The following is a 13,038-nucleotide window of genomic DNA, read 5'->3' as shown; positions in this document are numbered from 1 at the left end:
CCAAACCAAATGAAGATTATTCTAGTTAAGAAAGACTTGACGAGAGTAACTTTGGTATAATAGCAGTCTACTTGGATTTGTGATGTCGGTCTATGTACGGTTATAATATTTGCGAGGCGCCCCAACCAGAACTGAAATTATCAAATTAGTTTTGCAGAATGCTAATACAGTTCTCTACCAAACTTCTTTTCCCGTATTGACTAGTTCTTGTATCTTTTTTCCATAAGGTACCTTTTCTACTAAACTCTGAGACGACATTACTAGGCTTATAACTAACTTATAACAAAAATAAAAACAGGTAAACAAACGTTACGCATTAAGGTTTCAGATCACACTATAAAAAAATATTGAGCATTTTTTCACCTCTTTACAAAACATTTAATATCTCCGAAACTAGAAACCCTCATAAGGTACCTTTTCCCGTGGAACGTCACATATTATGACATGACATTAAAGCCATAACAGACTACCGCACCGCGATCTTGATGCTTGGTGAGCCGCATCCGCATCCATAAGTGAGAGCGAGAAAGAGATATTTCTTTTATAGCTTTAACACACTACCGGTAGTGCGGTAGTGGACTACGGCTTTAAAGGCCATAACACACTATCGTACCGCACCGCGACCTTGGTGCGTCGCACCCATATGTGAGAGCGAGGAAGAGATATCTGTTTCTCGCTCTCACTTATGGGTGCGACGCACCAAGATCGCGGTGCATTGCGATAGTGTGTTATCACTTTTACAGTCGAGTTGATGATCAGCCATTAGCCCCCCCACGGGCGCTTTTACAACGCGCGTTTAAAAATCGTTTGAATGTCACAAATGGATACATGTGTAGAGTCTGGCTAGGCAAAAATTGTTGACAGATATTTCGTTGTTGTATCACCAATTGTCTATGATTTGAAAAAAAAGCTAAAAGTCAGTTGACAATTTATGTCATTCATTCAAATTGTTTGCGGTTTATAAGGGGTTTATTTTAAGTAATATTAATAATGTCTATACTGAGTGACGTTCGCAAACTATTATTTAAGCTCGTAAATAATTACGACAATGTGCGAAGTCGACGTGTAGCGTTATATAACGAAAAACTGCAATGTTTACAACTCCTAAGCAAATGTAAACAAATTAGAAGGTTGGTGCTCTATAAATATTTTGATACTTAGCATTTAGCATATTTGGCATAGTACTTGTGTATTTTTTTGGTGATGCATTAATATTACGGTATGATCGAGCTAGGTCTTATTTACACTACATTTCATTTTTCGCCTTGTTACAATGGTATATGGTGAGAAAGTGTTAACATATGTGTTTATCGTTGACTGTACTTCACATAGTGGTAGAAATTATGTGAGCCGGCTTTGAGTGCACGTCAACGTATATTTAACTTATATCCTTAGGTACCTTACGTGTGCACAGAAAATCAAAAATATTTTCTAGTATCAAAACTATAATTCCTATTTTTTTTTTTTAATATTTATTTCATGACCATGGATACAAGTCCTTCAGTCGTATTCATAAACATTACATAAAAACCATAAAAATACACAATAATAGCCATAACAACATAAGATAAACTAGTACACAGAAGAATAACAATTTTATAGCAATTAGCAAACACAACTTATTTAACCTTAACTCTTTTGAAACTTAATATACAAGTAATTTATATCTGTTATGACAATGAAATATATACATTTAAATTAAATTAAAATTCTTTTACAGTATTTAAAATAAAATTGAATACTGGTATAAAATAAACAGGGTTAGATAATAAATCTTGAACGAGGCGGGGAACACTTAACGAGTTATCTTCAGCAACATCACTAATGACACTGACAAGTAACAGCCTTTGCACAGTGGCGAGAAACTCTCTTACTACGAACAAACGTATAGCAAAGATATTTGTCATAATTAGTTCAGCGGCGTGGCATTGGCGGCAGCACTGTTGAAATGCCAACTTGACATTATGCGTATACGAGCGGCAACCATTTTGAAATACAAAATTGACATAATTCGTGAGCAAATTTTGCAAAATAATAACAGTTTTCTAAAGTTGAGTTTGCTTCTCCTGAGTTTTGTGGTGATTTGAAACAGAAACCCGTACTGTTGTAAAATAGTACAATGGCCGGCAAAAACCGATATTGTGAAATATGCGGTGTCTGAGAAATCACTCGAGGAGGATTCTTTGCCAGATTTCTCAAGGATGAACAGCGGTAAGTCTACAAGTTCCGAAATACAACTACCAGGGAACAAATCAAATTATTTTATCAAACATTTTGAATTATCAGCCGCGTAACAAGCTAAAGACCGACAGAGACGCCGGTTCGAATCCGGTCTCCGCCGTACTCCGTAATAGGAGGATCAAGCACGTATTGCTCGCCCTAAATGTTATTTATTAATTTATTATTTATTTAGTAAAATACAGAGGTATTCTTAAAAATAGTCACAGCCCAGCAAAACTCAACAATGAGTTTGACTGTGGGGTCATCAGTCTCTAGTTATCAAAGTTGTTGGTCAAATACTTCCCAGGGATTCAAAGATGACGTCTATTTCAATTTATAAATTCCTAAAAATGTTATTTGCTACTTATGCGGTGTATTATTTGAATTTGCTATGTTTGCTACCTGTAAGTCTCTTCTAATAGTTAGGGCACAGGGTACTTATTAGACCGACACAACGCACGTTGTTTATCATCATCGAATCTCTATAATCTCCATTTCTTTTTCAAATATGACCTTTTATTACTATAAAAGCTTACGTGTTATTCAATTTCATATTTTAGTTATCTGAAAGTAGTCCTGCATGAACCCAAATGTCGCAATCACTTTAAAGCACATACTTACTACTACTATCTTCCTCTTATGTTTGCAATACTTATTGATTTAATTTGCATCATTTGTGTCCCTCAATATTATGTTTACAGTACACAATGAAAAGGAAGCCAAAACCACTTTGCTTACAGGTGCATAACTTGGGTTAGACAAGCTAGACTGGAAAAGAAGATCTCGTTCATTTACCCATAGAAAAGTTGCAGGAGATTCGTCACGTTTGTGGCGATCATTTTGAACGGAGAGACTTTGGCAAGACAGGAAATAAGCTAAATGGCGAGCCATGATCAGTGTAGAGTTTCGTAGTTACGATTCTGTCAAAATAGGCCAAAGGGGGGATATTCGTAAGTATCATGTAGGTACATTATAAATTGCAGGGAGTACCTATTTGCAGCGCTTTGTATACGTCTTTTTACTAAGAAAAAGGAGATTTTTAGCAATAACTCAAAAACGACTGGACCGATCATGTTTGCTATAGTTTTCATTGAAATTATTTATTAAGCTTTTGTTTCACGATTATTGTCATACTTTTTGGACCCATGGTTCAAAAGTTAGAGGGGTGGGCACATATTTTTTTCTTTCAAAAAAATTAACTATATCAAAGAAGGGTCTCCTTATTCGTTTTGAAAGACCTATCCAACGGTACCCCACGCCTGCCCCACGCTATTGGAACAAAAAATTTTTTTGATAGTTTTTATTTTATCGTTCTGCAGCAATGCATGATATATGTACCCATGCCAAATTGCAACTTTCTAACACTAACCATCAAGGAGCAAAGCCTCGGACATACAGACATGGCGAAACTATAACGGTTTCTAGGTGACTACAAAACCCTAAAAAGAGCCTATCCAAAGTTAAATCTTTCCGCACCTCCATGCACTGTCGGAATACCATTTATTATGAGAAATTTCCTCAACATGCTGCAAGTAGACAAGGTAACTTTCTATTAGCCATAATTAGTAATTACTGTAATTAGCCTTAGTTGTAGCCCACTAAGGGCCACTTGCACCATTCACTAACCCGGGGTTAACTGATTCAACCTAGAGTAACCATGGTTACCAGTACAATTTGACACTAGGTTAATGGTTTAACCGGTTAACCCCGGGTTAGTGGTATGGTGCAAGTGGCACTAAGTGATTAGGTAAGTAATAAACATTTTATCGTAGGTAAGTTTAAAACAGTCCAGCACAGCAACAGATACCTACATTTTAAATTATAAAGATGAAGTTATCCCTTCATCCAGCTAACCCAAAACAAGACCTAATATTATAATTTAAAAAACCGGCCAAGGGCAAATCGGACTCGCGCACGAAGGGTTCCGTGCCCATATGCAAAAAACGGCAAAAAAATCACGTTTGTTATATGGGAGCCCTAAACTAAATATTTATTTTATTTTGTTTTTAGTATTCCTTGTTATAGCGGCAACAGAAATACATCATCTTTGAAAACTTCAACTGTCTAGCTATCACGGGTCATGAGTTACAGCCTGGTGATAGACAGACAGACAGACGGACGGACAGCGGAGTCTTAGTAATATTAGGGTCCCGCTTTTACCCTTTGGGTACGGAACCCTAAAACATGTATAAACGGCATACACTACCTACCTTCTAAGGAGTACTGAGTACCTAATATAGGTACTGTAAACAATTTATCATATAATTGGGTGTTTGTGAGGTTGGATCATAATGACATCTAACTAATGTCATTCAAATATCGTACTTTTCCGTACATGTATTGGTGCGGGCAAGACGCACGATGACTAAATTTAACAATGAATGCATGATGATGATTAAAATAAATTATTATTCTGATTTCAGTGTATGTTCGAATTGGCCTGTTTTTGTGCACATCACGGTTATTCCAGTCCAGAGTAGGTACTTACAGCTATTTCATTATTTTTAATTACTTATTAGTATTACCTACCTATTTTTTGATGGAAACAATGTCCGTCTAACAAGAAACTTCAATCAATAGGTACTAAGTATGCTATGCTATGAGAGATTGAATTGAAGGTACATAAGTACTTATTTCAATTTCAACAACAGCTAGTATTCTTATGACATTATTCATAAACGCTTTTAAGCCCTTGATAATCGATTATCTTTATCCGTCATTTTGTCATTTGTGTTTGTTAGAAAGGGACAAATTTAACACAGGTAGATGCTAAGTTTTATGAATAAGTGGTTTAATATATATAGTCAGTACGTCTTTCCCATAAAGGCACACGGGGCTCGTGCCCAGGGCCCCCATCCTCAGGGGGCCCCGAAAGACAGACAGTAACAGTAGGTATATTTGATTACCCATAAAAAATAGATCATCTAAAAATATTAACATAATTTTTCACCAGAATTTAAAATTTCAGCTGCAAACCAGATCCATGCACTTTACATGCCAGACCATCGACATCGAACAGTGTAGGTAAATGGTAATTAAATTATGCTAGTTATCTGTATTTTCACACAGACTTCAGAGGGCCTACCGCGAACCACGTTCGACGTGTTGCCTCTCTGTCGCACTTGTAAATTCGTACGTAAGTGCGACAGAGAAGTAACACGGCGAACGTGTTTTGCGATAGGCCCTCAGTTTACCCACGTTTCTCTTCGAATTGGTTAGTCCGAATTGTGATCGTTTTCAGGGTTCCGTCCGTAGCCAAAATGGCAAAAATGAAACCGTTATAGTTTCGTCATGTCCGTCGGTCAGTCCGCCCGTCCGTCCGTCCGTAGATCACAGCCATTTTACTCAAGAACTATAAGATATAAGGATATTAAAATAAACATAGGCTTTTCTATATAAGTTATATAGGAGGCAAACGAGGACACGAATCACCTGTGGCCTATTTTATAAAGCTACAAGTTACAATTTACAAGCGGAAGTCTCTTTATTTATTTATTTATTTATTTAAACTTTATTGCACAAAAGAAAACTTATCGTACAAAAGGCGGACTTAATGCCAAAAGCATTCTCTACCAGTCAACCTTAAGGCAAAGCAGAGAGATTGTGGGCGGTGCAACTGCTACTACTACTAACAAAATTTAATATAAGGACGCAACGCTAATTTAAAGAATTTTAACATACATACGCAAGTACATCAAAATATACACGATACATATAATATAAATATACATATAATAAAAATATAAATATACATATATATATATATATATATATACCTAACATTAAATATATACAATAAAATATATAACTTATATAACTAAAACTAGGAATCCTTCATTCTACCAGCAAAGAAAGCACGTAACGATTTCTTAAAAGCGAACTTGTTTGGGGCATTTTTAATACTAAGGGGGAGTCGGTTCCAAAGGCGCGCTGCCTGCACGCAGAACGAATCTGACATAAAGCCAGTGCGATGTGGAGGGATGGATAAGGACATATTGCCAGAAGAGCGAAGCTGACGGTTGCGAGAAACGCCGTAGTATTGAAAGAGGGACCTGAGGTATACAGGAGAGTGTGGATCGTTGAGGACAGAGTATAGAGTGCACAGCATGCGAACACTGCGTCGTTGACGGATGGGAAGCCAGCCAAGCTGGGAGCGGTATGAAGAGACATGATCGTATTTACGCAGACAAAAAATGAAACGAATGCAGTTATTGAGAAGGCGATCCAACTTATTGAGAAGTTCTTCAGTTAGGTCAGGATAACACACATCACCATAATCAATTATAGGTAGAATTAGAGTGTTTATAAGGAGAATTTTAGTCTTGATAGGCAAAAAGTGCTTTAGCTTATTTAGTGAATGAAGAGAACCCATAACTTTTCGGCTGACCTCAGAAACCTGCGCTTTCCAATCCAACGAACTGTCGAGCATAATGCCTAGGTCCTTAACACTGTGACTAAATTGTATTGGTGATCCGTTAAAGTTTACTGGTGCAATAGTGTCAAAGTCCAGTCTGGCCACCTGTCGAGAACTGCCAATAACGATGGCCTGGCACTTAGACGGGTTCACATAAAGGCCATACTGCTCAGACCACTGTTGGATGTGCAATAGGTCCAGGTTGAGCCTATCAATCGAACTCGAAATATTAGTCACTTCACACTGGTCGTAAAGCTGCAGATCGTCGGCATACAGGTGGTGGGAACAACGAAGGCCAGGTGTGATAAAATTTATGAAGGTGAACCCTATGTGTTAGAACGAGACTTTCGCTTGTAAATTGTAACTTGTAGCTTTATAAAATAGGCCAACAATCTTCGCCGTTCAAATTTAACCTATATTACTTTGACATAAAGTGCCCATGCCGAATACTAGTGCAGCGTCGAGCACTAGTACTTCTACCTTATTTCTTTTACAATAATTTAAAATTTCAGCTGCAAACCAGATTCAGATCAGATCTACACATGCAAGAGTACCTCTGTCAACATCAAACAGTGAAAATGGTAATTATGCTAGTTTTGCTTTTAGGCAAAAGTATTTTAGTTTTCACACAGGGGCCGATTTTTGAAATTCGACCGCTCGATTTCGTGTATTTCGTTGAATAATATCTCCGCTCCTAGGCATTTAAATTCTACTAATAGAATTGAAAACGAGTGGTCAATACCACTCGATTCCAAATTTCTATCGCTCGTATTTCAAAAATTAGCATTTCGCCGTTTTCCATGAGTTTTCCACCGATTTTCGAGTGACGAAATCGAGCGATCGAATTTCAAAAATCGCCCCCCAGATCTCAAGTAGTTTATCCACGTTTCTCTTCGAAACCGATAGTCCGATTTGTGAACGTTTTTAGGGTTCCGTAGCCAAAATAGCAAAAAAGAAACACTTATACAGTAATTTTACTCCAAAACTATAAGATAAGTATAAGGGTGTTTTAATAAAATTTTAAACATGTGTTTTTTATATGTACCTACATACCTACTTATATGATATAGGAGGCAAACGAGCACACGAATCACCTGATGATAAGATTACCGTCGCCCATGGATACCCGCAACATTACAGTCGCAACACCATATTAGGGGTTGTAATTTCGATGCTGGCCTCTTTTCTTGAAGGTTTGAAGGTCGAAACGGTCCGGAAATACCGCACGCGGCAGTTCATTCGACAGTTTGTCTGTGCAAGGTAGGAAGTTTCTGGAGAAACTCATACTTGAGGACTGCCAGCCGTCCATTAATGGACGTTAATTAAGTGGTGTTGATGTACTTTACGCTTCGGTACGTAGTTTAAAATACACTCCATGGGTAGGTAAATAAATAAATAATAAATATTAGGGGACATCTTACACAGATCAACCTAGCCCAAAACTAAGCAAAGCTTATACTATGGGTGCTAGGCGACGATATACATTACATACTTATACAGATAAATACATACTTATTTATATACATAGAAAACACCCATGACTCAGGAACAAATATTTGTGTTCATCATACAATGCCCTTACCGGGTTCCGATCGGTTTCACAGGCAGGGTCACTACTTACTAGGCCAGACCGGTCGTCGTCGTATGAAACTAAAATTGTTTTTTTCTTGAGAAATATCAACATAAGCACATCATTCGATAGGTCTTCAAAATTACTATTAAGCAAGTTAAGGTTTTAAGCCACATTTTTGTTAAGCTCGAGTACCTATACTGATGATGGGATCCATGAGGAACCGAGGGAACTCCTCAAATCTTTAATTAAAGGCATACATATAGTGAGTTTTGTGTTTTTATCAACAAATCAAGCATTTACATTGAAAAAAGTGACAATTGATGAAGTAGAACTGCTGATGATGGTCAAGAACGGAACTCTTCATCGACGCATAGCTCACGTTTTTAAGCCACATTTATGTCAAGCTCGAGTTCTGAACATGGGATCCATGAGGAATCGAGAGAACGCCTCAAATTTTAAAGGCATACGTACAGAGATTTATGTATTTTAATCAGAAAATCAAGCATTTACATTAAAAACTGTCACATTTGATGAAGTGGAACTGCTGATGATTATCAGAACAGAACTCTTCAACGACGCATATTAGTACACCTTTGGCGATTTCGATTTTGTGGGTTAGGTTAGGTAGGATAAAACTGTGACCCTTAGAGAAACGAAATCATCATTATCATCATCATCTTCCTCGCGTTGTCCCGGAATTTTGCCACGGCTCATGGGAGCCTGGGGTCCGCTTGGCAACTAATCCCAAGAATTGGCGTAGGCACTAGTTTTTACGAAAGCGACTGCCATTTGATCTTCCAACTCAGAGGGTAAACGAGGCCTTATTGGGATTAGTTCGGATTCCTCACGATTTTTTCCTTCACCTAAAAGCGACTGGTAAATATCAAATGATATTTCGTACATAAGTTCCGAAAAACTCATTGGTAGGTACGAGCCGAGTTTGAACCCACGAACCTCCGGATTGCAAGTCGCACGCTCTTACCGCTAGGCCACTAGCGCTTCTTAGAGAAACGAAATGCTACTATAAAAGTGGGTAAGGTTAATATTAGGTTAGGTAAGAACTGCGACCCTTACAGAAACGAAATGCTACTAGAAAAAGGTGACGAAGTGGATTACTATCAGTGATCAGTTAAATGCCAGCCAATAATTTACATATATGGCATTTCAGACTGTTTTGAGAAGTCGGTTTTTTTCTATTTAATATTATTTTTGGCATAGGTACATTTACCTTTACCTCAACTTAGTAGGTTATTCAGTGGAAGTTTTATCAAAACCGGTTTATCAATAACGTTCTAATGTACGTGTACGTAGTAGTATGATAATCTCGCTTATTGATAGGTACGAACTACGAGTGTGGTATCATTGGGAAGAAACGGGGCAAAACATCTTAAAGTTCATACCCCATGCAAGTTTCATCGAAACCGGTTAAATGTGTGCGTCCGCTTAAGGATTTATACGGAGATGGTCTTCGCATGCTCTTTAATAGTTTACTTGAGGATTCTTTACCTACTAGGTATTCGGTAGTATGCGAGTATTTGCTCTCACGTGGACGCCGATATGCATGTCTTCAAGCAGGTCATTAGTATCAGCTATTACTAGGTAAAACATAGATCGGTATAAAACAGATAAGAAGTTCAAAAGTAAGGTATTTAAACGGTCTAAGTCTTACCTGCTTGGTTAACAGCTAACTACGACTGACAAATAAAAATAAGTGAAGGTATTAACTATTAATGTTTTATGTTGGTACCTATGTTTGTAATTTATTTTTAAAACTTATTTTAACGTGTGAAATGTTCCAGCACAAACTTCAGCTACTGCATCTACGAGTACAGGCCAAGCTTGTCTGCAATCTGGAATTAGCATTCGACCGGATAAAGAGGTAAGCCTAGAATTGAGAAAAAAAATGTTATTGGCTCAATTAATGCTATTGCCTATTGAGCATGCGACTTGTCCACCGAACAAGAAATGGTTATGGTTCAAAACCATACATTAGACCAGACAAGTAGAGTCCGTATAAGTGAAGCCTGCAGTGAAGTATGTAATTTTAATAGAAAGGTATTTAATTTATAGGACTTGGCCGATTATAAGGTTATTTACTATAAGGGCCAGGTGTTCAAAATGATCTTAACGCGACTTTTATTGTTAAGAGAATAAGTCCGTACCAAGATGGTATCAAGGTAATTTTGAACACCTCGTCCGCTTAGCAACATCTGCTGCTGACTGTAGGAGTATCAAAAAAGCTCTACCTATGTTGACGAGCTCTTATTTATCACTACACCTTATAAAACAAAGTCCCCCGCAGCGTCTGTCAAAACAGGCGGTAATATTTCTAGTAGTGATGGTAAGATACCTGGTAACATTGGATAAGGAACCGCCGGAACTTGACACTCTTCGGCCAAAACTCCTCTTTGGTGAAGGTCACTAGATGTTCAGTCGGAACGACCAGCACAAATTAATTAAAATTCACACTGTGTCGAGATTCCAGCTTCACGACCCTAAGTAAGCATATAAGTACTAACCCTCTTTTTGCAATAAAATGATACTTTTCGTAATCAATAACATCGTTAGTTTGGTTTGGTTATTATCTTTTTAAATAATTTAACAACAATTTTTGATATTGGCCACCGTTTACGAGTTATTTTAAAAAAAACTAAAAAGCTACTTTAAAATTGACTATAATTAACTTACCCGCTGCTTTGTCTTTTTAAATATTGATCCTAACGAAAAGTGTTCTATATGTTTCTTGTAGGAAATTTTATGTTTATTATTTATGTATAAGATTTATTGTGCTATGAGTCATACTTTTCAAATTATTAACGAAGAACTAAAAACAAGGAACCTTAGAATTTATTATAAGTAACTTTCCCTCTTTATTATCTTATTAAATATTGATCCCTGCGAAAAGTGTACTGAATCTTTTTTGTACAAAATTTTGTGTAGATTATTAACGTTTAACAACATTTTTTGATATTGGCCACTGTTTACGAGTTATTTACGAAAAACTAAAAAAAGGGACCTTAGAAGTGATTATAATTAAATTTCCCGCGTTAATATCTGTTCGAATATTGATCCTAGCGAAAAGTTGTACTGAATTATTCTTGTAGGCAATTTTATGCAGATTACTTATGTAATAGAACATTTTTTGCTATGCGCCACCGTTTGAGGGTTATTTACGAAAAACTAAAAAAAGGGACCTTTAATATCAAATTTCTCACTTCCGGTCAAGAATTCGATCAAGCAACCGGCAAATTCGGATTCAGCGGGGTCTAATTAGGTTAAAAAACCCGGTTGCCAAAAAGTAATATGATTTTCCAGTCGAAATCGATCTTATGAAAAATATGACCAGTCTAATTGTATAATTTCAATAAAATGCATACATATTAGTGAAATAGTATATTTAAATAAATAATTACTTGATGAAAATTTACGTTTATTAATTTCTTTAGCGGCTGGGTAGATATTTGATGTAATCACTATAATTTACATGACAAACTGCAACTTTTTGTACCGGTTCCGCATTGAAAATCAAATTTATATTTTGTATACAACGACGCTCCACCCTAGTACTTACCTAGTCCGTATCGCATTACATTCCATGCTTGATACGTTCACGACAGCACGGTCATGGTATGATACTGCATGGATGGGTAGAGCATTTACGTATTTTTAGTCACTCGCGCGACGGGTTTCCGAAAGCTTCATCATCATCATAACCATCATATCAGCCGAAAGACGTCCACTGATAGCCAAAGAACTCCCTCAACGATCTCCACAGCGGCCGGTCACGCGCCGACCCCATACAACTCCATCTTGTCAGCCTTCCCACGCTGCGTCTTCCGGTCCGTGGTTTCTAGAGCTTATAGGTCTCCATTTTTAAGTATTAGGTAGGTACTAATACTACTAATAAAGAGGCGAGCAGCTAGTACGTCTATAATTATGCGGATTATTTGATTTCAGCGTCAATACCAGCGAAACGCCCCCGCTTTGCTGACAAATAACCTGGCGGATCTAGGGATACTCTAGTTCTTGCTTCTGATAATCGAAAAACGCAGCGAGCAAATCAAAAGACTAGGTAAGTGAATATGGTATTGTTACTCGTATTAAAAAAATATGTTTATCTCTCAGCAGTTTGAAACATTAATTCCAAAGTTATTGGTTAATATTTACGCACAGCATATTATTATCTCATCTTCGTTTTAAAGGATGTATACGGCGGAATAGTACCAAATAATACTTTTTAATCTCTGCCTGCATACATACCATTGCTTAAAACAAGCCTAATTTCATCCACTTGGTAAAAGGTTCTCATACATCTTTTAATTTTTCCGCCAATGTACTTATGTTGGCATTGTACGAATGCATTTAAGAGACCAAAGATTTCTACGGAGTTTCATTTAAATTAATTTTACTTGTTACAGATTACAATACAACGAAGAAAGAATTGCTGAAGAAGCTCATGAAAGTGAAATCGAGTTTACTTTATTAAGAGTCTGCCTAATAGGTAGCTTAGGACTTTAACCAGATAAATTGTTTTTTAAATCCATCTTTAAAACATGGTATCAAAGAGAATTTTAAATAGAGAGTTACTGTCATGGTAAATTATGTAGCTACAGTACCTACATTTACTGCCATCTTTCGACAGAAGATTAAACCTGTTAGAACGCCATTTGACTTTGATCATTATTCTTTCACTGATATCACAGAATAAGTAATAGTATTTGATATGTATAAACTTGTTCAATATTAATATTAACACCATCTACTCGAGAGTAGGCCAAAGGTATGGTGCAATCTTTTCGAGCGATGGCGCCATAACCTTTGGCCTACAATC

This window comes from Cydia splendana, chromosome 9 (genome assembly GCF_910591565.1).
Source record: "Cydia splendana chromosome 9, ilCydSple1.2, whole genome shotgun sequence".
Lineage (NCBI taxonomy): Eukaryota > Metazoa > Arthropoda > Insecta > Lepidoptera > Tortricidae > Cydia > Cydia splendana.
The sequence above is the reverse complement of the archived record's forward strand: the minus strand, read 5'-3'. Positions refer to the sequence as shown.